The 23,918-nt window shown below is 42.1% G+C and overlaps 1 protein-coding gene across 4 annotated transcripts in view; it reads right to left on the reverse strand.

Moving 5' to 3' along the window:
- LOC144717860 (oxidation resistance protein 1-like) overlaps positions 1–23,918 on the reverse strand; it is a 117,322-nt gene that overhangs the window by 62,089 nt on the left and 31,315 nt on the right. The gene's annotated exons all lie outside the window — the stretch shown is intronic.

The raw sequence follows: 23,918 nt of genomic DNA on the forward strand, positions 1-23,918 counted from the left end.
TATTTATACTGGAGGAATCCGGTGAGCTATAAAGCTATTTTTCACAGTGCTGCCCCATGCCTCTAACTGTAAATAAGACCAAAGATATTTTAATTTAGAGCACTACAATGCTACACAAGCATTATTGCTGAAGAGGGGTGAACCCAGTGCACACTTGATCATATACCGGTGCATGCTGGTATGTGCATTCATTGCAATCATTTGTGAGCAGCATCAATTAGTGCTGTCGCATGAAACATGATGGCAATTATGAATGCACACACACGTGCATTCGGCGAAATAAATCTGAGCGACACCTTTGTGCGCACTTGTGCGTGAATGTTAGCTCCTGAGGTGAACACAACTGAAATTGTTGTCCGATAATGGCCATGCCATAGATGGCCGAGAAACCACCACACACAAAAGGCTCGTTGTGTTAGGCATACGAAAATTCGAATACCAATGTCATATTTTTAAATGAAAATATGTATTCGAAATTGACAGGAAAACGACGTGGATGAAGGCAGCAACACCTATCTGAATCCCGGTGCTAAAACTCCCATGATCTCGACAGGGCAATTTAAGAAAATACAACCAGCGCAAAAATCTGGAAGCTGAACCACGAGCCTTGCAACTGCACCAACACAACCATTTGAAACGTTTAAACTAAACTATATATCTTGATTTGAAGTTTTCGTGACTGCAGGAATCCATACTCTTTGGTTATTTCTGTAAAGTCACGTAGGTAGAAAAATAAATAATAAATCACAACGTTTCGTTCGCAACACACGCAATCGTCACCAGGTAGAAAGATACAGTAGTAGAACTGCTGCACAAGAAAGGGCTGTTGCAACAAGAGGTTATATATAGGTTTGAGGTGGGTGTCAGCCAAGGGTAAGTAGGCGGGGTCAGAGATGGAAAGGAGTCCCGTCTCCACAAGCACGCACAGCAGCTGCGTTAAAGGATTGGCATGTACTGGTAGGAACCTCCTGGTGACACCAGCCCACAGTGGATTATTGTGTCCGTCCGTCCGTCGTGCATCCATAAATGGGAGGGGTGGGGCTGGGTGGAGAATGGAGGGTGGGGAGGGGCTGGGTGGGGAGGGTGGGGAGGGGCTGGGTGGGAAGGGGCTGGTCACGCCGTGGTGCCCTAATAAAACTCAACGTTTAACCTACTCACGCCTGCTTGTGCCCGCCCTCACAATCGGGCACATTTGCGGAATACACCACGCCACCGTTGACCCTGGCCATTGACCGAGCAACCCAACGTTCCTACCAGCTCCCTCCGCAGGAATGTGTTTAATGTAAACGAGTATAATGGGAAAATGAGCCCCGTCGCCGCACGCATGTACAACAGCTGTGTTAATGGGAGAGACATACAGCCTATTGAACAGCGAGAGCTAAAGGGAGCAGCGGTGGCTATGTTAGTATATAAACTATATCTTATTCTATTTTATCAAGTAAGGACCACTGAGCTATAGAGCTCTTTTTCAGAAGCGACCTCGTCACAAATTATCGGTGAACGAAGTGGCTTATCATTAGGAAATGTATAGCAGCCAAATGCTTAATACAGGTGTCAGGGTCGGGATCGAACCCACGACCTCCTGTATACTGGGCGAGGTAGTTAACATCTCGCCTTCACACTTCAGTTTTTCACCGCCACTCAGCGCAGTGGTCATTGATTTTCGCCTGTTCATTTTGTCAATGTTCTTTTGGAAAATAATTAATTTTGGGCACTAATTGGGTGCGAATTGCCCTTTAATTTGTGTTGGTGTATCACAAAAACACCACCACACATGCTCTCCTTCTTCCTCATTGGCAAGTGCATTGACATTCTTGAGTTAGATTTGTTCTCATTTAAAGAGTTGTCAGTTGTTGTTATTATTATAATTCAGCCAAATATATTTTCTATTGTTTATCAGTATTTCTACCATGTTGTTATTAGCATCCCCCTTACTCTTTGGGGCTACGGTTGTGTTATACAAAATTTTGATCATGTTATTGCTCTTGAAATTCTACTTTATTGAATTCCATATGCGCAAACGGATGCATCAGAGCACTTGAATGGTTGTGGTTCCAGTTTGTGCACTGATCTTTGCTTGAATTTCGGTGTGGACATCTGGGAGATTCAACACGGCAGTGTCGGTCACATTTCATTTTGAAATAAAAAAAATTATGCATGCAGAAATATGCCTTTGTAATTGCATTCTTCTTCACTTGTGTATGCCAAGCCAAGACATCAACCAGCCAATAATGGTGCTGTTACAACCTTACACGAAAACATAAATAATTTTCCAAGTTGTTTGTTGCAGACTCGTATGCAACTTGTTTCCCTAATTTTGCAGCCTGTGTTAAACAGAGCAACATGGACAGAATCATCATGTTGCACTATTTAACTTCAGATTTATGAAAATGTAGGACTCATAGTCCACTTTTCAAGGTCTTTTACCATCAGTTGGGAGCTCTTCACAGATAACACCTGTAAATGCAATAGATGTATAAATACTCATGTGAATTAATATTTAATAAATGAAATAATTTATATTCATGTTCGGAAATGTAAATTTAGCAAAGAAATTGTCATTTCATACGTTATAAATGATTTGCAGTAACACTGAGATGTTGCATTACTAACTACTGTTATCGCGAGAGTGCATCCCTAATTTTATGCAAAAACTCAATTGTAAAAAAGGCAATACCATATATGTGTTTATGCAAATGCACCTCTAACGAGAAATGTGTAAACGCAAGACAATTAAAGAGAAAATAAAAAGCAACCAAATAGTAATCAATGCAAATGTAAATGCTGAATGTTACATTGGATGAACACACTTGCACATATTAGTTTTTATTTCATAATTGTTCATGTTCATTTACTTTGGAGTCATCTTATTTAGCTTTTCCATTAGCATCAATTGTCTAGCACATTCGTCGAGTCAAGCTGTCCCAGCTGCTGATACAAAAATTCTCATTTCCTCTTGGGTGCATGGGGTTTTATTCTGCAAGGAACATTGTGTTGCAGTTCAGATTAAAACACAAACCAAACAAAATTCCAACACATTTATTTTTCGAAAAACAAAAGAGGAATTTAAACTGTATATTTTCTGATGTTAAAACATACAATGTTTCCTGCTGTACTTGAAATATAAAAATCTTTCCACAACCAAAAATCGGGCTGAAGAGATATGAGATTTGTAAGGAGCCTCTATTTGATTTGAATTCTTTCTATTTGTTCAAGGTTTAGACAGAAGTAAACCTGTACATTTTGTACCATCACCACCACAATCGCTGGATGGAAGGAAGTGATGCCACTTGTTGCAGATGTTTCTGGTTTGAGTCCAACAGCAGCTTTGCTGGACATTACTGCAGGCGTATTTGCCATATATACGTGTTGACTGTTGCACAGTGCACGTTAAAGATCATGTGACATTAAAAAAATGAGGCCACGTGTACCAGCATCGCCATCCAAATTGGCCAAATTATAAAAAAATACTTGCCCACCACTTAATTGGGCAAAACCTCACAGCAGCACGAGTCTATGCTCGTCTGTGAAACATAGCACCTTCGTGATAGCTTTGCTATAATAATTGTGCGAATACCTACTGTCATTTATTAGCATTCATCATCATAATCCATGGACAGATTGCTCATCAGTGTCCACATGCACATTTTATAATTTGTTTCCAATATTACTATTAATCAACTAATTTCCGAGGACAATTTTCTGAGGGGTAACTAGAGAAAATAAATTAAATTGCCTGTTAAAAAAAACCGTTAGTATGGCATAAATTGTGAAAAATACAGCTTTTAAAAAAATCCTTGGTTAGAGTGACACTTTAAAGAAAATGGATTTTTGTATGCCCAGCCTAAGGAATATTGAGAAGACATAAAAAAATATCTTCACATTTTCTTTCGACAGCCATCTGGAAATCATGGCACCAAGGTAAGACATCATCCACTAGATGATTTAGTCCAATATTGCAACTAAACACCAGTTACTGTTTTAAAGAAGACAGCTTTTGTAAAAAAATAAGCACATTTCCTTACCTGTACACATACACGTATAAATGATTGCAATTATATTTTGGCCATAATACATTCATTCAAATTATCTTTATGACATGTTATACTATCAACCAGTGAACCATTTATTTGTAATCATTGCCACTCTCTTACAGCTTACATTTTTTTTGTAAGTATAATGCTGCATAGAGATGTTAAAATGTTACAAATCCCAGATAGCTCGAACATGGCAATCATCTACAATATTTATGTAAGAAGTCAAAAAAATACAGCTGCAGGGCTGTTACCAATGTATTTTTTAAATCTTAAAATACTTCACATATAAAATACACACGCAGGAGCTAAACGCCATTGTCGAGAGGTCTGTTAGTCATGAGAAGTCTTCCGGAGAGTTTGTGTAGTTCTGCTGTTCCTCCTCAATTGAAGGAGGAACAGCAGTGGTTTACTACATACTACATAGTTTTGTTGCTTGTGTTTAATTTTGCATTGATCAAATTTTGATGATACCATCATGGTGAGATGAAGATCTGATATTGATGTTAAGATGAGTATGACTTGATGATTATGATGATCATGATCTGGTATGATGTTCATGATCTGGTATGATGGTTTGCTGCAATGATTATACAACATTTTGTGAGCAATTATAGTTTTGATATCATGATGGTCAAATCAGATTAGATAGCTGAGCAACCATTGCTTTCAAAACAACAGTGACCTCTGTAATAAAGCAGCTCTACAATTACTGAGTAATGGCTAGCACACTCGAATGGCAACCCATATAACTAGATGGTTTGAACTCCCAGCATGGCAGCTGAAACAATGGGCACGTTCTTCTTGGTTCTTTCGGTAAAGTCACGTAGAAGGGAAATAATAAAATAATAAAAATAAAACATAATAAAATAATTCTCCTCGACAGACCTGGTCTTCACCTGAGGACGGCTGCTTGCGTTGTGGCCGAAACGTCGTGAGAATTATTTTATTATGTTTTATTTGTATTATTTTATTACTTCCCTTCTACGTGACTTTACCGAAAGAACCAAGAAGATGAATCCCTGCAGTCACGAAAGCTTTAAATCGAAATTTAATGGGCACGTTTAATAAGTCTCCGTCCTCCCCCACCTCTATCCATCCAGCAGTGTAAATGGGTTCACCAGTTAGTCGATGGGCTGGGTCGTATTTATTTGGGTAGTGTGGTAACTCCCACTTCTTCCAGAGTATCTAGCGAGTGTGGACAGGAGGCCAAATACCCACGAGAGCGATTCCCCAGAGCTCCTTTGTGCGGAGGCCCTTCTGCCAACAGGGGCATGAGTAATAAAGCATAGTGCAGCACCTTAACGTTTGCTCTTTTACAAGCATGTGAATGACTTTATTACACCCACTGCCACATTTTGTGGGTTTTTTATATGACTAAACGTGTATGATTTTATTAAAGCTGATGCACAAGTGTTAATATTCGGTCTCAGCAGAGGTCATCAATGGGGTCTCCTGAGAAAAAAAAAATCCTATTAAAATTTGGTTTTGACCCTAATTTGACTAAATTACAACTGTGAGAATGAAACGTATGAATACGATGGTTGTCATGTGACCATCTCCCTGGTAGATTATAGGAGGAAGTCACCTCCTATTATGTAAATTATAAAAAGGCAACATGGGGATTGATTTGAGAGAAGTCCTGTGGACACATCTCTTCTGCAGGCCATTCACTGACAAATGATTTGAGATTCTTCGTCTGATGGAAAAGTTTTTTCGTTAGGAGGAATTAATGTAATATTTATTACAAACGTCTCCGTGCATAGAATCTTATTTTCGGGGGTCGAAATCTGGTGGCAGAGTGTTTAGGTCACCGCACAGAAAGGCGAGGATGACTGTGTTGTGTGGCTGCAGGTGTCTCAGACAAAGATGTATATGTGAATATCCTATGGTAACAATACGTCTCTCTCGAATGTCTGAATTATATGGGAATGGGTTAAACTTCGTGCTTGGCTGCTGCGTGTGCATGGCCAGTCTTTAGAAAAATTGCATTTCCTGACAAGCAGCCTGGGGCAAGGCTATGTTCAACTATAAATAGCACAACCGTCAGAACACAGCCGGTCACCGAGTTGCACCATTCCGTCATTAGTTACATGAGACTGGATATTTGATTACAACTATCATGAGATGCATGTATTAGCATTCGTAATTATCAGATCATCATTGATGCAAATCAACAACTGCGGCCAGTTACATGAAACTACATTTATTATATTCTTGCATATGGCCATATGTTCAGGAAATTCCAATTATGAGGTGTGCTAACCACAAGATGGCTTCACGAGTTAGTTCGTGTGGCTTTGCTATTACACCAGTAAAGTAGCATAGTCCATAGTTTGGGGGGCCTCGCCACAGCCGCACTGTGGTTTGTCTTTAATCTTACAATTAAAGGAATTTCTTTGAGTAACTTTTCTCGTTCACCTAGTTAGTGGACCCACTACTAGAGGTGGACAGTTTCAAATGTTGCTCCATTGTGGAAGAATCAACACCCGCTTCTATGCTGCCCATGGCAGGCACAAAGACATTTCTCACTCAGACGTAAACAAAGTCGCAATTTCCAAACTTCTCAAGCATCTCCAACCAATTAGGAAGCTGTATGATTGTACTCATATCATATGCAGCTTTGATTGGTGGAGATGTTTTGGCTTAACCCCAAGCAAAAATCAAGAGTTTGCCCGTTAGAAATGGCTGACACTTCTCTTTCTATGCCTTCGTTTTGCTTTATTTGACCAAAACTTTACATTTCGGAGCATGAGATTAGCCGGATTTTACTGCATTTGTGACCCCATCCTCTGATGAGATGACACCATTTGGGGTTGCAACCCAAAGTTTGAGAACCACTGCCCTAGACATCTTGCAGTGGGGTTATAGTGCACAGGGTTACCACACAAGCCACACATCAAAGGTGGCATCTGCTACAAGATTATCTATATATAAAAAGGAAATTTGTGAATATGTGTGTCTGTTCGAAATGTTTAGCATACTTCCTGACATGCAACAAACTTGAAATTTGGCATGTGAGTAGTTTCTAGACTGTACACAATACAAAAAATATAAAAATAAACTTTTGTAATTTGGTGGGGGGGGGGGGCGCAATAATGGATGTAATATTTTGCACGGCAAGTGAGCGGTGACGTTACATGTGATGTCACCCGCATGCGGCAGCATCACGCAGTGTGCCTGCTGACGTCACGCATCCCCCCCCCCCACCCTCAGCGTAAGCCGTGTATTAATCCAAGACAAGAATCCAAGTCCCGGGCGAAGCCGGGAAGTAAAGCTAGTGAGAAGCTATAATTCTAAGCAATTATGCCTCGCTTAATAGCTATTTAAGAAAAATGTACAGCACTCAAATTATTATCCCTAATTTCAATGTTCAACGTTACTTGCAATGCAATTATAACAGTTATTTTTAAAACATTTCACACGTCTTTGGCATTGTGTTCTCTCTGTGATAATGTATTCACAGTAATCATGAATTATAAAATAATAAAATTATTTACAGCCCCGTGTGAATGCGCTGCTGGACAAAAGTGTCTCCCCACATAATTGTGATCATGGGGGGCGGTTGTATGACCGTACTTCACCATGCTGGTCAGTGCGGGGTTGGTGGACGAGGTGGGGCAAGAACCGGTTCAGATATCGCTTGCCACTGGATGATATTAATGCCTGGATATGAGCCAGGCTCACAGGGCAGTGGCACTAACCACTGCTCAGCCGCCTTCTCTATACAGCACACACACAATTGAAAAAATATAAATTCTCACATGCGCGATTTTATATTGCATATGTATCGTGAGCTTAACAAAATTGAAATTAATGAATTGAATGTTGCACCTCGAATGCAAATACATTAATACGTACACATATACGACTTCAAAGATAGCTTCAGAATCGTATACTAAATCAAGTGTCACAATCCTAATCCCAGTCATATTGAGGTTTTTATATGTTTGGATAATATTATAAGTAAAGCACGTTGATAGATATGGTTAAACATGACTATGTGCGTATCTGGACAATGACACACATGATAGAGTGTATATTCATCACCCACCATGTATTGTACGGTATATACCATTGGTGTACATATGCAACGTATACTGGAATTGGATTATTAATCAAAAGAACAGTTTGTACGACACTCACCACCATCCACTGTGGCAATGACCAGATCACACGGAAAAGCCAAGCAGATCTTTAGGGACCCTGCAAAACCCTGCATTGCTCTTACAGCAAATTTGACACCACTAGGAGATTTATTTATTTTTATAAGAAAATCTCAAATGTTTTAGAAATAGAAATATAACACACTCATGGTAGAATATATCACTTAATTTTGTCCTATAAATCACTTCTTAAATGACATGCAATATTTAAAAAAATATTTCTAAATGTTTATCAAAAGCCTCCATCCAACCGCCAGATGAATACATCCTCAATGTCGGCATCATTTTCTCCACTGCTGCACATCTTCAAATCCAAATCATAAATTCATGTGCACACTGAATTCACCCACCCACTGTCCCCTTGGGATAACATAAGCATGCAAGCAGGCCACACACTCGAGCTGGTGACTCCGTGCAGGAATTGTATCCCATTACAACAATTCCAGCTTAGACGCATCCAGTAATTAATGATATATCTACGGGCGATTTCCAGATTAAAATCTGCATTCTATTGAACCAGATACAAAGAGGGATTGTGCGATGGACAATTCATACAATAAAACGTGTATTGCGGTAATAAAAACAATATACGATTTGTTTTTTTTGGCAGAGGGCTTTACATCGCATCCCATCCGAAACATTTGAGAGTGCACCCCCTAGCAGCAGCTGTCTCTGTGCGCCAACAAGGTGATTCCACACCTACCCAGGCATTGCATTATTTTGCCTGAATGGAGCGATGATCGGGCAGTTTAAAGGAAATCTTTCGAACTCTGGAAAATTTGGACTGGGTAGCCAGCACACATTGGCCTACTTTTTTTTTTAAATGACACAAAGTAGTCAATGACTTCCACTGTGACGTAAACAACGAGTATTTTTATAACTTAAAACTTTCGTGACTGCAGGAATTCATATTCTTTGGTTCTTTCGGTAAAGTCACATAGATAGAAAAATAATAATACAGGTAGGAACAACAGTTCCACACTGCCCACCAGGGATTATTTGTCTGTCGTGCATAGCCCCCTCCCGAACATGTACGCTCCCGGATTGGTTGAAGTGCGTCACGTGACCGCGAGCTTTCTGTCGTGCACGAATGCGCTGTCCAACCAAGTTCCTACCTGCCCACTCCGAAGGAACGTGTTAAAAATAAAGTTAATATAAATAAATAATCTCAATTGAAAAAGAGGGATGATATTGTCGTCCTCTCAGCCGACAAGGGCAATGCCACGGTCATCATGGACAAAACCGTGTACAATAACAAAATTCAGGACCTACTTAATGATGGTAGCTACACAAACATTAAGAGATCCGACAAACAGCCTCATTACCAAAACGAACAGTAGCATCACTCATTCAGCTTCATTATTTGAACAGACCACCCAGATTATATGGCTTACCAAAAATCCATAAAGAAGGTACACCCCTTCGTCTCGTCGTCTCCACCATTAGCTCACCCACCTACAAACTGGCCCGATATCTGGATTTTTGGTAAGCCATATAATCTGGGTGGGCTAGCAGCAGAAGGTTTTAAGGAAAACCGTTTGGTCTGTTCAATTCATGAAGCTGAATCAGTGATGATACTGTTCATTTTTGTAACGAGGCTGTTGGTGAAATGCCAGTATTCTCACTCACAGTTTAATAACCAGGCTACAGTCTACATTATAGACTGCCAGTACAACCACCGAGGTTAAGAACCAGGCTACAGTCTACATTATAGACTGCCAGTACACTCACCAAACTTAATAACCAGGTTACAGTCTATATTATAGACTGCCAGTACAATCACTCTGATGAAGAACCAGGCTACAGTCTACATTAGTGTTTTTATTATTTTTATTCACTTTTTTATCATAATTTTTCTATCTACGTGACTTTACCGAAAGAAACAAGAATATAGTATTTTTTAGAATTAATACACCTACAGTATTAACCAGGGAAGCTCGCCGGATTCAAACCTGGAACCTGCAATAAGCAGCGAACGCTCTACCACTGGGCCATGTCACTGCCCTTTTGTTCAGCGGAGGTAAATCTCAAATTCCACCTGTCCAGCATGGCGACTCTGGCCGATTCCAGGAGGACGGAATCACTACTAAGTTGCATTACTCATACCTAGTACACGGAACTGGTCTGATTCGACCTGAATTTCAGAGTGGCCTTCAAAAGCAAGAATGGAGATCTCATGTGGGCTGGACAGCCGAGTGGAATCTGGTTCGGGCATGTGTGGCCTGGATGCATATGCCACACTTCATTACTCTCTGTATAGCTGAGGCCTAGTTGCTCTGTACATGCTGGCTGCACATTGGTGATACTGGCCAGCTGGTATCCAGATTGATACCAACTGGTCAGAATGAACTACAATTGGCATTGAAACATGTTACCTAAGCATTAGCCATACATTTCAATGCACACACAGAGACAGACTAATGTATAGAGTATATTACAAGTGTAAAATAATTCAAAGGACCTCTTATTGCGTATTTACTGTCACATATATGCAATGTTACAATTTACCTAGTGCCTTCAATCACAAGAGATGATTGTAATGTGGGTTTATGCCCTTTAATTTTCATTGATTACCAAGCCTCAACCTTAAAGTAAATGTTCTTCCTCAAGCTACTCAATAATGAAACGAGGAAATATTAACATGAATTTCCAGGAAATCAAATATGGATTTTTGCTTTTAGGTGCTAGCTCAAACTGAGCAGGGCACAGTAATATTAAAAATGACTGCATGCCCAATTAGCTGTTGTGGTGCATTAGGTGCTACCTGGCCTACTTTAGACAACTCACACTGCATCCACGGCAGGTCAACAAGTTACAGCCTCATCGTGTCACAGTGGCAACCACTGAAGTGCGGATTTGTTAAGCAATGCACAGCTAAAAAAATATACTCCACATACAAACGTAAACAAACATACATTGTGAACAGGTCTACTTAGATTGAGGAAATATGGGGCGTCACGTTGGTGAGATGTTAACTACCTCGATTGGTATGCAGGTCGTGGGTTGGACTCCGACTGACGCCTGTATATTTGGGGTTTGCATGTTCTCCCCGTGGTCGCGTGGATTTTTCGCCAGGTCCTCCGGTTTTTCCCTCCACATTTAGAAACGTGCCTTTAAAGTATATACTCTTGGTTCTTACTGAAAGAACCAATAATACGAATTCCTGCAGTCGCGAAAGTTTTAAGTCAAAATTTATGCCCTTAGATTTCGATTTAAAGCTTTCGTGACTGCAGGGATTCATCTTCTTGGTTTTTTCGGTAAAGTCACGTAGAAGGGAAGTAATAAAATAATAAAAATAAAACATAATAAAATTAAACAATTCTCACATGTTTATGTTTTATTTTTATTATTTTATTACTTCCCTTCTACGTGACTTTACCGAAAAAACCAAGAAGATTATGCCCTTAGAGTTTTTGGCTGCTAAAAATATCCACATCATAAGCCACATCGTCGAGCTATCATTTATGGCCAGGTTCTTCTGAAAAATAGATCTATAGCTCAGTGGGCCTTATCTGCGAAAAAAATATGTCAGTTGAGGTTTAGTTTGTGTCAATACAGTATGGCCCCACCATAAAAAATGTAGATGCTTAAAAGAAAATCTTTAACTGTGTACAAGTACATGTAAATTGATGGGCATAACTAAATCGAGGCAAAAATTAAAAAAAAATACACGTGGACCTGTGGATGCAAGTGAAGCACAAAGCGTACGTTAGCAACTTGCGAACACGCAGTGTGGCTCAATACCGGCGAGCGGCGTCAATGTGAACACCACATAGTTGACAAAACGACAACGAACGTGCCACTTTCTGTGAATATGTAGCTTTGCCATGACAGCAGCACACAATGACACTCAAAACAAGTTTAACTGTCGTAACACTTTTATCAAAAGGGGAAGGAGTGGGTGAGGGTTACAATTGGAGATGCTCACACCGAGGTGAGGAAGTCAATAATAGCCGAACAAGGACCACACTGCATCACTTTGAAGTACGCATGGCTACATGGGGACAGTACTGTTGGGAGTGAATAGTCCATTGATTTTGTTATATTGTACGTGAGAAGGTGGCAAAGCTGGTCATATTTTGCTTTCCAACTTGCAACAAAGCCTTTATAGATAGCGGGACAGGCTCTGTAGAAAGCGAATAAAGTCGGAAACTATTCACACAATCAAGTCCAAATACACTACCCAGCTATGAAACAGTACATTGACAACTCAGTTACTGCGAATGACACAGATACTCTTTTCATACAAAATGTTTTCTCCTTCCTATTTTAGTATTCCAAATGCAACTTTAATTAAAACATGTAAAATGCCTTCTAATATTAGACGAAGAGCAGCATGTATAAAATAAAATAAACGTGTCTGATGAGTCTCGCCTAATAATGGCACCTTTATGCTTGTAAAGGCATGCGACATTTCGAGTTTAATTTGGAAATTTTACACCAGAAATTTAATTACGCATCACACAGTGAAATATTTTTCAAGCGCAAGTGTCAGATCTTCTAAAGAATGCAAGCAAGGCAACGTCTGATTACGAATGGGCTCACTGGATAAACATACTAGAAGGCAGTCCTTATTAAAGCCAGCCTTTGACGCATCTTTCTTCAATTTAATTTATCTATTAAATTGTTATTAATTATCGTGCTAATTGCCACGAATAAAAAATGGGGCAAGAGGTTTATTTTCTACACAAATAGCAAAAGAAACAAATCTAACAATTTTACTCTTTTAAAAGCAAAACATATATAACAGGTGAAATGTTGGGAATTGCCCCTCCTTCAGAGCCCATACATAGAGAGAACAATGGGTAAGAGTTGGATACTGCACGATAAACCATGGGGCCTGATCAGAATGACATTTAGAAAATGTTTTCTGAAAGAGTTTTTTTGCATATTATCTACTAATAGAGTAGATAATATGTAACAAACCTTTCAATTATAATGAAACATGTTTTGATTTACAAACTCATTTGTATTAAAAGTTAAATTATTAAATGTTGCTGGCACATTGCATTATGGGTAGCCCTGTTGCAGTATGGGAAACAAAATATTCATGAGTATAATTCCCTACAGACAACTACCATACCAATAGTACTAAATTTTGAAAAAACAATAAGATCAAGGAGAATTTAAAATATTTAAAATTCGTGAACCATGCACGCAAGGTAGAGGAATAGGATAATTTGAAACGTGTTATATTTAAGTATCTACTTAGCAATATCTTCTAATAGGTAATCATTCATATGCTAATTTAAAAACTGTTCATCAGGAAATAGTATTTCTATATTCTTATCAGGCCCTGATTGTATTACAGTCTTCAAATCTTATCCACTTTGTCTCTCTGGCCTCTCTATGTGCTATGAATACGGGTCATTGCCTGAAACGTTGCCTAATAAATATTTCCTTTTAAGGTGGTGTTATGAATGCGAGTTTATTTGTGATTGTGCAGCACTGCCAATGCAGTATCACCGCATAATATGGGTTCTTCCTACAGCTCTACATAATAAATGAGCAGCATGATGAGACCTATTTAGCACTGCAAATCAATTATTATAAGCTTAGGAGCCACTGTACACCCAGGCTTGCTTACAAGCTATATATCAATGTCGGCAAGAAGTTTGGTGTCAATATTCATTACTCACCATGAATCAAACATTTACCTGATATTAGAGGAACTTTAAATAAAAAAAAATAAGACTGAGTATAATGCCTGCAGCCCAAACTCATATACACCAAATAAATACATCATGATGACCACTTTAGACTGTGTTTGCAAACACTTTATAAATTCTGCTGCCGTAAACCTATAAGTGTAGTAGGTGCCACCAAGTGTGTTTACATAGATGGTGATTATCACAAAACAGGTCTTGTGTAAAGGTGCCAACAGAGGACATTTGGCCGACTCGTCTACACTTACTAGATGTTTGGAAGTGGTGGGGGTTATCCACACTTGATCCCACCACAAGCGACATGCCGATCACCTAACTACAGTGCACCCAATTTACACTGCGGTGTGGACAGAGGCCGGAGGAGGATTTAAGGGATGTGATTGCCATCTCAACTGCCACGCCAGGAGATCAAATCAAACCAGCAACCGGTGAACTGCGAGTACGGTGCGCTAACCATAAAAGAAAATAATCAAAACGCTCATTTGCCGGTCACGTATTTGATGAAAAACGGCACGTGGAAAATTCCAACTTCGCAAGCTGTCCTGACGGGATACACGTCACTGTTGACAAGAATATAAACGTAACCCATATCTCCTCTTTATAGAAAGGATTAGACGCTTACAATTAGTGTGGCTGTGTGGGACGATTACGGAAAGCCATTTCTTAACTGACACTTAGGAACATTAACACTTTGTTGGGAAAGCACTTGCACCAATTTATCTTACATTTCAAGTCCCATAAGAAGATTAAATGTAGAAATCTTTTGAATTTGAATCGACTACAGTACTGCAAAAAATGAGGTTGACAGCAACTCTTTTAAAACACGTGTTAAATACTATGATAGCAATGTTTCCGGACAAGGAAAATGAAAACGTTAGCGCCATTCAAGTTCTAATAATATACTGCATGTAAAAATGTAATTGCCATAAAACCTTTAATTTTAGATGTGATTGCACATGTAGCTTGAGAGATCTGGTAACCCGACTCTTGAGAATACAGAATAGCTAGGTGCAGTATCACAGGCCACAAAGGATCAGCTGCTTATTACCACCAAATCCCATTTATGATAAGCTCTTATTTGTTTTTCATCGTCCTGAGCTACCATTGCAGTGTGTGGTCTATAATCACCATCCAACACTCAAATATATGATTGCTGAGATGCCAGTAATGATTGCTTGTTCCTTACCGACGATAGAGGTTGGCAGTAGTGGTTTCCAGCTCCGCAATATATGCTAACCAAAGCCGCAAATAGTGGCGGCATACCGCCCACAATGAGTATTCTAAAGTAAAAACCAATTGCTTTTCCTCCTATAACAGTTGCAGTGTTTTTCATCATCGATGCTGCCATACATATAAAAAAACACGTTTTTACCTACCAAGGTACAAAACCTTACTTTGCACACATTATCACACTATGTCCGGAAAAAAAAACATTTTATAGGAACTGTTTTTATAGTTTTACACAGAAACTTTGCGTGATCCACGTTTTACTGAGTATAGGAATCATTTATACTGGGGGATTCCGATGAGCTATGAAGCTCTTTTTTCACAGATGCCCTGTAAGGGCGGGTAGGAACGTTACAACAACAAAATACAAAACAAGATAGTAGTGCAAAGTTCAATAAAGGTAAACAAATGACCCAAAACCATACAAAAAACGAAACCATCCCCATCCTACCAGGCAAAGCCCACGGAGGTGTTCACTTATTCTGGTCACAAATTATAACTCAACAAAGTGGCTTATCATGTTGAAATTTATAGCAGCGAAATAATCTAAATAATCTCAGTTTAATACCGAAGGCAAAAACAGTGGTACAGTGCCTTGACTATTTTTTTAAGAAAGGTCTTAAAGACTTAAAGCTTTTGTGACTGCAGGAATTCATATTCTTTGGGTCTTTCGGTAAAGCCACGTAGAAAAAAATTATACTAGTAATTATTGAATGGATATTCAGACTACACAATCTGTAAAGCTTTCACCCCAACCGTTGGGAGAGAACCATCTGAGGAACCAATCAAAACCATCACCTTGCCATACATAGCAGGGGTCACCAAAAATATTTGCTAAATCATGAGCAAACACAAGATCCAGGTGCGATTCAACACAGTACATAAAATTCGTGATCTGATCCCATCTGTGAAGGATGTGATCCCTGACATGTAATACCCTGGCGTCTACAAACTAAGAGGTGTCTTGGGGAAACTAAGCGACATGTCTCGGACCGTGTTCATGAACACAAGGCAGATCTGAAACACGGTAGGACCAATACCTCAGCCGTGGCTGATCATTGTTATAACGCTGTGGGCACACACGAAAATGATTTTTCCAACACGAAGGTACTCTGCAAACCCACTGGCTATCAGCAAAGATTCGTTCATGAAGCCATCCAGATATATAAACACAGACACAATTTCAACTGAGAAGATGGGTACAAACTGAGCAATCATTGGAAGGACGGTATTAACCAGGTTAAAAGTCATAACTGGCTGTGAGGTTTAGTAGTTATTTTCGACTCTGTGGTGTTACATTAAGAGGTTAAATGTCTTTAAATTAACAGGTTAAATGTCTCACTAACACAGCCACCGTTGCTCGATTTCCTTGATGTGGCAGTGGCTCTACGATCTTACATCGACATGCTAATCTTTTACAATACAATGTCCGCCTCGCAGCTTCGTCGTCGTGTAGGTAGCTCAACTCTCCGATCTTACATTGACATGCAAATTTCTTCACCAGCCCCGCCCACTTCGCTTATGACTCTTGGGCTACACCCACCTCAAACCTTTATAACATCCTGCCTCCGCAGCTCTCCCGCTATTTGTTTCACCCAAGGACGATTGCTTGTGTTGCGATCAAAACGTCGTGATATTTTTTTATTTTTTTATATCTACGTGGCTTTACCGAAAGACCCAACGAATAATAGTCTCAAGGTTCACATTGACAAACATTTACAGCAATAGAGTAATGCATGTCACATTTTTGATGCACTATTCTATATCAAGGTTGTTCTTTTTGGTGGCACCCACTTTGAGTTAAATGTAAGAGTGATCCATGGATCAGCCTGTTAAATAAGAGGTGCAGGTTACCCTTGGCGAATGTCATAAATGTAAATAGGGAACAAAATGTTAACTTCACCATCAGCAATTATTGCATTCTAAAACATCTAATCCGTTTAAGTCAACACACTGTTTATAATGCACTGCAAATTAAAAATACAATACATGAATAAATAATGTAGCTTACAACAGTTATTTTAGGCTATGACTGCATGGATAAATGCAAAGTGATTCTCAAGAGTTCTTATTAAAATACCACAAGTTTATTAAACATTGGTAAGTACGTGCATGGCCATTTCTCGCTGTGTCTATTGTAATGCATATATTTTATAATAAGCAGCTTAATAAATAAACATTCCACACACATTACAACTGAAGCAACCTCACGGTTGGTTACTCACTGCCTGTTAATCAACACTTGTATTGTCAATGTTATAACTGTATTGGAATATATGTTTAATAATTAACTTCGTCAATGTAACACCACAGCAGCCTGTAGTGTGGTATTTTGTAGTTACATGCATACAGAACAGACTATTTACACTGTGTAACAAAAACATATTTTTTTGTTCCTGGGTAGTAAGTGTTATTTCCTAATGGCTTATGCCTCAAAAGTAAAGAGAATGGCTATTATTCCCCACAAACTTTGCTTTTGTGTCCAGGACAGTGATATTTTGAAATGTACCTATTTTCAATGAGAAAACTCGGTGTGCATTTGTGTCATTCCTTCACGTAAAGTCCTGGTCACAAAAGCAACGTTTGTGGGGAATAATAGCCAGTTTCTATACTTTTGAGGCATAAGCAATTAGAAAATAACACTACCCAGGAACAAAAATCGTGTTACATCGTGAATTATCCACGGGAGCTCCAGGGTCCGCAAAATCTCCTCTTACCCGCAGTATTAATCTTCCAGAACTGCATCCAATTATCAGCACATTTTTTGCAGAAAATAAGAGTCGCCAAGGCAACTAAAATCCTATTACTCTTGTTATCAATACGTTTTTGGATTTAAAAAGGGCTGTGATCGGAGCAAGCGCAACATCGGCACTTGCTTTTATGACGTGCCACACGTGAAAACAAAGATCTCCCACATAGAATGTAACAGACCGTTGGGGCAAGTGCTGTTAGCAAACAACTATTAAAGCTGGCACCACGCCCAGTCGCCATTGTCTCCCTAATGCTCATGTTCACACGCCACATCAGGTATCCATTTAAGGCAGAGATGACCATGAGCGGAAATTGAACTCGGGTCGCTGGGTTCATAGCGCAGTGCGCTAATCCACTGCACTACCGCTCCCCACATTCCTGTAGACAACACACATACGCTCACAAAAATACAGAAACACACAAATAAAAATACATAAAGACGCGGAGACAGAATTGTTATTTATATTGATCATATTAATTGAACCCCTATTATAGACAAACAGAAGAATGACAAGGCTAATGCATTTACGCTTTGACAATGAAAAAAATATTTTTTTGACTCGTGTAACAAATATTACTCTCGGCGGCAGAGCAGGTAAGATACTGCTGCCTCCCTACTGTTTAGACAAGAAGTCACTTGATGGGACCTCAGGTAACCCAATGGTTAATACTGGTAGGAACCTCCTGGTTACACCAGCCCACAGGGGATTATTGTGTCCCTCCGTCCGTCGTGCAGGGAGGGGCTGGGTGGGAAGGGAGGGGCTGGGTGGGGAGGGTGGGGAGGGGCTGGGTGGGGAGGGTGGAGAGGGGTGGGGCTGGATGAGGAGGGGCTGGTCACCCCGTGGTGCCCTTATATAACTCAACGTTTAACCTACTCACGCCGGCTTGTGCCCGCCCTCACAGTCGGGCATATTTGCGGAATACACGACGCCGCTGTCGACCCTGGCCATTGACCGAGCAACCCAACGTTCCTACCAGCTCCCTCCACAGGAATGTGTTTTTCTTCCTTGGACAACTCTTTATTATGAAGGGGTGATAATGCTCTGCAGGAGTTCTGAATTGATGATTTGCCTTGCGACGTTGGCAATGACGGCAAAATAGAACAGGAATAGCCAAAACATATAGTTTAACCGACGTAGCTACAAATCATGAATTGATTATTAAACTGAGAGTTTGGCCATACATTTCACGTAAACCCTGACATCTCATCACAACCGACTTGTGTGCCTTCACGCTCCTGCTCCAGCTCTCTTTACTTCTGAATGTCAACATTCAAATTAGGTCCCGACACTTATTCCCTATTAAATAATTCATTCCATTAATTGTAGGGTATTAGCAATGTAAAACATCCAATTGACACGAGGCTGTTTAAAGTGTTATGATATAGCCAAGGACAACTGTACACCACGTGCTTCTATGAAAACATTATAACATGCTCTCCTGGGTACTCATGTCCTCAGCTGGGCTAGGTCAGTCATAATAATTCACGTATTGCCGTCCTTGAATGCAAATTGGTAGCCCTGAGTGTCATGCAGATTATATTTTCAATGCATGTCATTAACTTTGTTACCAAGGAGGTTACATCTTTCCATAAACTATAACGCCCGTGAAAGAGTTAAAAACTAATATTTTCCAAACGAAAAGGGAATCGTGCTGTGGGGTATGCCCATTAACAGCCTTCTTCAACGTACATATGCACACGTTTTAATTAACACTACAGTATGGTAAGCAAACCGCTATGCAATTATGCATTTCCACAAACACAAGTTTATACAAGGTTTGCCCGAGCCATGTCCAACACAAGCAAGTAGCAGCTTAAGGAAATGGTATATAATGACTGATACTGCAGTTGGAAAATGAAATTGAAAATAGCTGACAATGGTACAATACTAACGTTATCTCCCAATGCACTACGCGTCTTGTGCTCATGGACTAAAACTTACAGATGTACTTCATGCCGAGGAGGATAAATAGACTTTAAACCAGTCCGCTTGTAATAGCACACCCACAACCAAACATTGCAATAGTTCCGTTACCACCACGTCAAATCCTGAATGGCCCGAGGTGTCAGCCACACCGCCTGCCCGAAGGCTGCAACTCAGCAGAGGGCACACAACTGTGACTTAAATAGTGCGATGGCCGTATCCCCCTGAAGTCTGGCGGCTGAAGGCGCCCTCAGAAGATTGCCGAGATACGGGTAGATGTGAAACCCCTCTCCCTGATAGGCATGACGAGGGCTGCCAAGACCTTGGTGAAAACATGAGGCAACTCAGAAAGGCCAAAGGGGAGGCCCCGATATTCGTAGGGGTGTCCCAGAACAAAGACGCACAGGTACCGCCGATTTTGTGAGTGGTAATGTGCAAATATGTGTCCTGCCAATATACAGAAATGAGCCAGTCGCCTGCTTGCAGCACTTCCCTGGTGGATTAGAGAGACTCCATCTTTAAGTGCTGCACATGAAGGAGCAGGTTGAGTTTTCTCAGGTCGAGAATCCCCCTGTATCTGCCAGTGCTCTTTGAGCATTAAGATTCTGGAATAAAACTCAGTTCTTCGCTCGTGGAGAGGCACAGGGTGGATAGCTTGAATGTCGAGAAGGCGGGCCAACTCCTGCTCCAGTGCCCGCACAATCTCGGGCTCCGCAAGGGGTCGCAAAGGCTGGAATCCACAACAGGCCAGCAGTACCTTGAAATTGAGGTGGTAGTCTAGCTGAACGATGCTTAGGACCCAGGCGTCTGAAGTGGAATGCCGCCAAGCATGCAGAAACGCTCTTACGTGGCACCCTATGTTAAAAAGAGGCGGGGAGGACCCGACCGCTCTCCGGAGCCCTGTCAGTGCTTTTGAAGTTTGTCTGTAGCAGTTGGTCACTTCTCAGCCTGGCGCCCAGGCCACTTTCCTGGGCTCATATTTAGGATGCACCTATCTGGCCAAGTAGGTCGGATGGAAGAATGTATTCCTGTGGCGATACTGTTTGCTGGGGCAGCCAGAGGGACAAAAGAGATGAAGGGGCCTATTGGCCTCCTTCCTGGCATCCTTGACCCTCTTCAGAGGTTCGGACAGATCCTTACAAAACAGGATCTTCCCGTTGAACGAAAGGGCACCCAACACAGCTCTGGAACTTTAAAGTCCATTTGGATCCTTGCAGCCAGATGGTCCTTCTGCCAACAACTGCTGTGGCTTGCAGTGACAGACAAAAGGTCCCTGCTGGCATACAAAATGTCATGGAAGGATTGATTAATTTCCCGGTCCTCACGATCAATCGGCCGCTATGTCTGCATGGCGTCGAGGATGAACTTCCCTATGGAAACCACGTAAGAGGCAACGCCTATTTGTCACAGCGGCTGCCCGGTGACCCCACCTGAACTCCCTTCCGAGCGACCTATCAATTGGGTCAGCGAGAGACTGTGAGCTCACCTCTTGCAGGGCCAGGTGACCCAGAAATACATTAGAGACCATGGCGGCATCCACGCATGGGACTGCAGTAAAGGCCCTGGTGTTGTTTACTGTCCAGGGCATACCGAGTGGCAAGCTTGCGCATGGGACATGTGGCCCTAGCCAGTTTTGCCCATTGCTGCCTAAGGAGGAGTGGCAAACTGGCCCGTCTCTCTCAAAGGAGGATTTCTTCCTCCGCGACCTCCTCAAGCTCTTGGTTCGTAGACCTGAGTTTAGTTACATCTCCTCCTGAGTGAGCGCAAAGTTTCCTGCACAGGCCCCCAACGTCTGACTCGCTCCACCTGGGTGGCATCCTTGGACCCGGAGTCAGCAGATGAACCAAAAAGACTACCGTCTGTGGCAGAGTTCACAACACATCATTTGCTGTCGAAGCTTGCGCAGGCCATGCCTTTTAAACTGCATCCAGGAGCCCCCCGTGAGCTACTCTTAAAAAGCCTGAGTAATTGTAGATGGGTGTATGCTTTCTTCTTCCACAAAGCCCCCTGATGGCTCTGAAGATATGGATACAAAGGGTCCTCCACTTTACCGACAACCGCAGAGGCACGCAGCATGCATTGTTGGATGGCATCGCCCTCCACACGCTCTGCCTTGCAGGCGCATCGCCTACGCTGTTGGGTAATGTGGCCCAGCACACCAGTGCGGGAATGATGAACAGATGACGGAACTGCCAAAGGGCAGCGTGGACCAGTAAACACTTCCTCCATCCTGACGATGGTGGTCTTGTCCGAATCCTTTTGCAGCACACTATCGAGGTCCCGCACTGTCCTGCCAGAGGGGTGCTCCTCGGAGTCGGATGTGCCCTGACAGCAGGCAGCCCACACATGCAGAGGGTGCTGAAATGGGTCTGCGTTGGGCCCACCTGGAGACCATCACTAAATATGCACTATCATGCAAGGCGGCGCCCTAACAGGGACACTAGACATGCGCGTGCCCTGCGTATGCTTTGGCCACGTGGCAGACGTCAGAGTGCCTCCCATCCTCCCCCTGCGCGTTAGCGAGTGGCCAACGCTGGGCGCTACTATAGACGTGCCATGCCTGTCGGGGAGGTGTCCGCGCGCCCGTCGTGAACACGGCATAGCACGGGCGGCAAGCGTCTGTCCTCGCCCCAGGCAACCTCCTACACCGGTCAGCAGTGCCCAGGGTGCGTCGCGAGTCGTCAAGCCACCCAGGCTGAATCTGGAAGAGCCACACAACTTGTATAATGGCTCACTTTGAGCCGAGCGAGCGGTGAATGCAAGCGGTGAATGCGAGCGTTGCCCTCAGAGAAGTCGAAGGCCACCGCCCGCAGCTGAACGCCGCGATCCGGCACCGCAGGGAGGCTGCACATTGTGCCGGCCACCTGCCCGGGTGTCACGTGACAAGCCAGCGGTGGCCTCGTGCTCACCTGAGGGTCCCCGGTGACATGGGAGCCATCTACGCAGGAGCTGTAAGGGCAGGCACCCAATCAGCAGAGGCCACTGCACTACCCGCAAGTGTTCATCTGACACCCCGACCCCAAACAGGTAAAACACCTGACATGCGGGTCAAGGCATTTGAGCTCCAGGACGCAATGGTACCGCCTGAGGATGCGTTTAGGCGACAGGCAACTAGGAACTAAGTACAGATAGAGAACAGGTCAAAATAGGGTGAGAACACAGCTAAGTCCACTCCCTTCACTATCCCACTTTAACTTTCTGCTCAAGGTGGCACTAAACTACACTGCCCCTGCACACGTGGTGCAGAGATGAAAGTGAGGGGTTGTGGGTCGAGGACGGGTTAGGTCAGGTGGTGGGGGCGGGCTCATAGGGCCCGCCTCCAAAGAGCCTTCTCTGCACACATTCTGTGGCCCTGCTAATGTTTTGTAATGGAAAAAGCTTTCTCCTGGTCTGTGTTGTCTCTGCATATTACACATCTGGCTGATGCTTTGAAGTGTACTTAGCCAGATTAAGATATTAGCAACTGCAAATGATTATTTGAATTGATTCAGGGTAGTGCTTTTGCACACATTCTAAAAATCACCTCCATAGCAGATACATGCAGATAATCAAGGGAGTTACTGCATACCAGTGTATTCTGCATGAATTCACATGCCATATGTGACATGTCTTATGTTTTAATTTGTGAAAGGTCACATGTTAAAGACATGTGTACCTCTTTAAATTGGAGCCGAGTGGCAAGGCTGGCAACAGATATTAAGATCCTAAAAAACTGTTACGGTCGCACCTACGAAATACATTTGCCAACCGTGATTTTTTTTTATTCATGTGGAGAATGAATGCATCTCTGTCCAGCATTGTGAAACGTTCGTTGGTGCACAATGTGCAGTCGCCGAACGTCCTGGGGTGAAAACTGCCACCGTGCCAAACAGAGAGACAAGAGGCAGCACACACGAAACAAATACATCAAAAGACGTGGCGCCGTCCATTCTGCTGTCAAGCAGGCCGCTAGTAACGGAATGATAATCAAATGCCTGCAATACCCCCCCCACCACCCCCCCCCCCCCAATTCAATGGGATGAGCTGAAGGGACAACTGCCCTAATCCAATCTCGGGGTACCTGCAGGCAGCCAAGGACGGCTCAATAGAAACTCACCCCCCATTTCTTGGTAGGGATTGTACGCGTTGCTTTACCGCGTGCTCTATCAC

Source organism: Lampetra planeri, chromosome 4 (genome assembly GCF_965212315.1).
Source record: "Lampetra planeri chromosome 4, kcLamPlan1.2.h2, whole genome shotgun sequence".
NCBI lineage: Eukaryota > Metazoa > Chordata > Hyperoartia > Petromyzontiformes > Petromyzontidae > Lampetra > Lampetra planeri.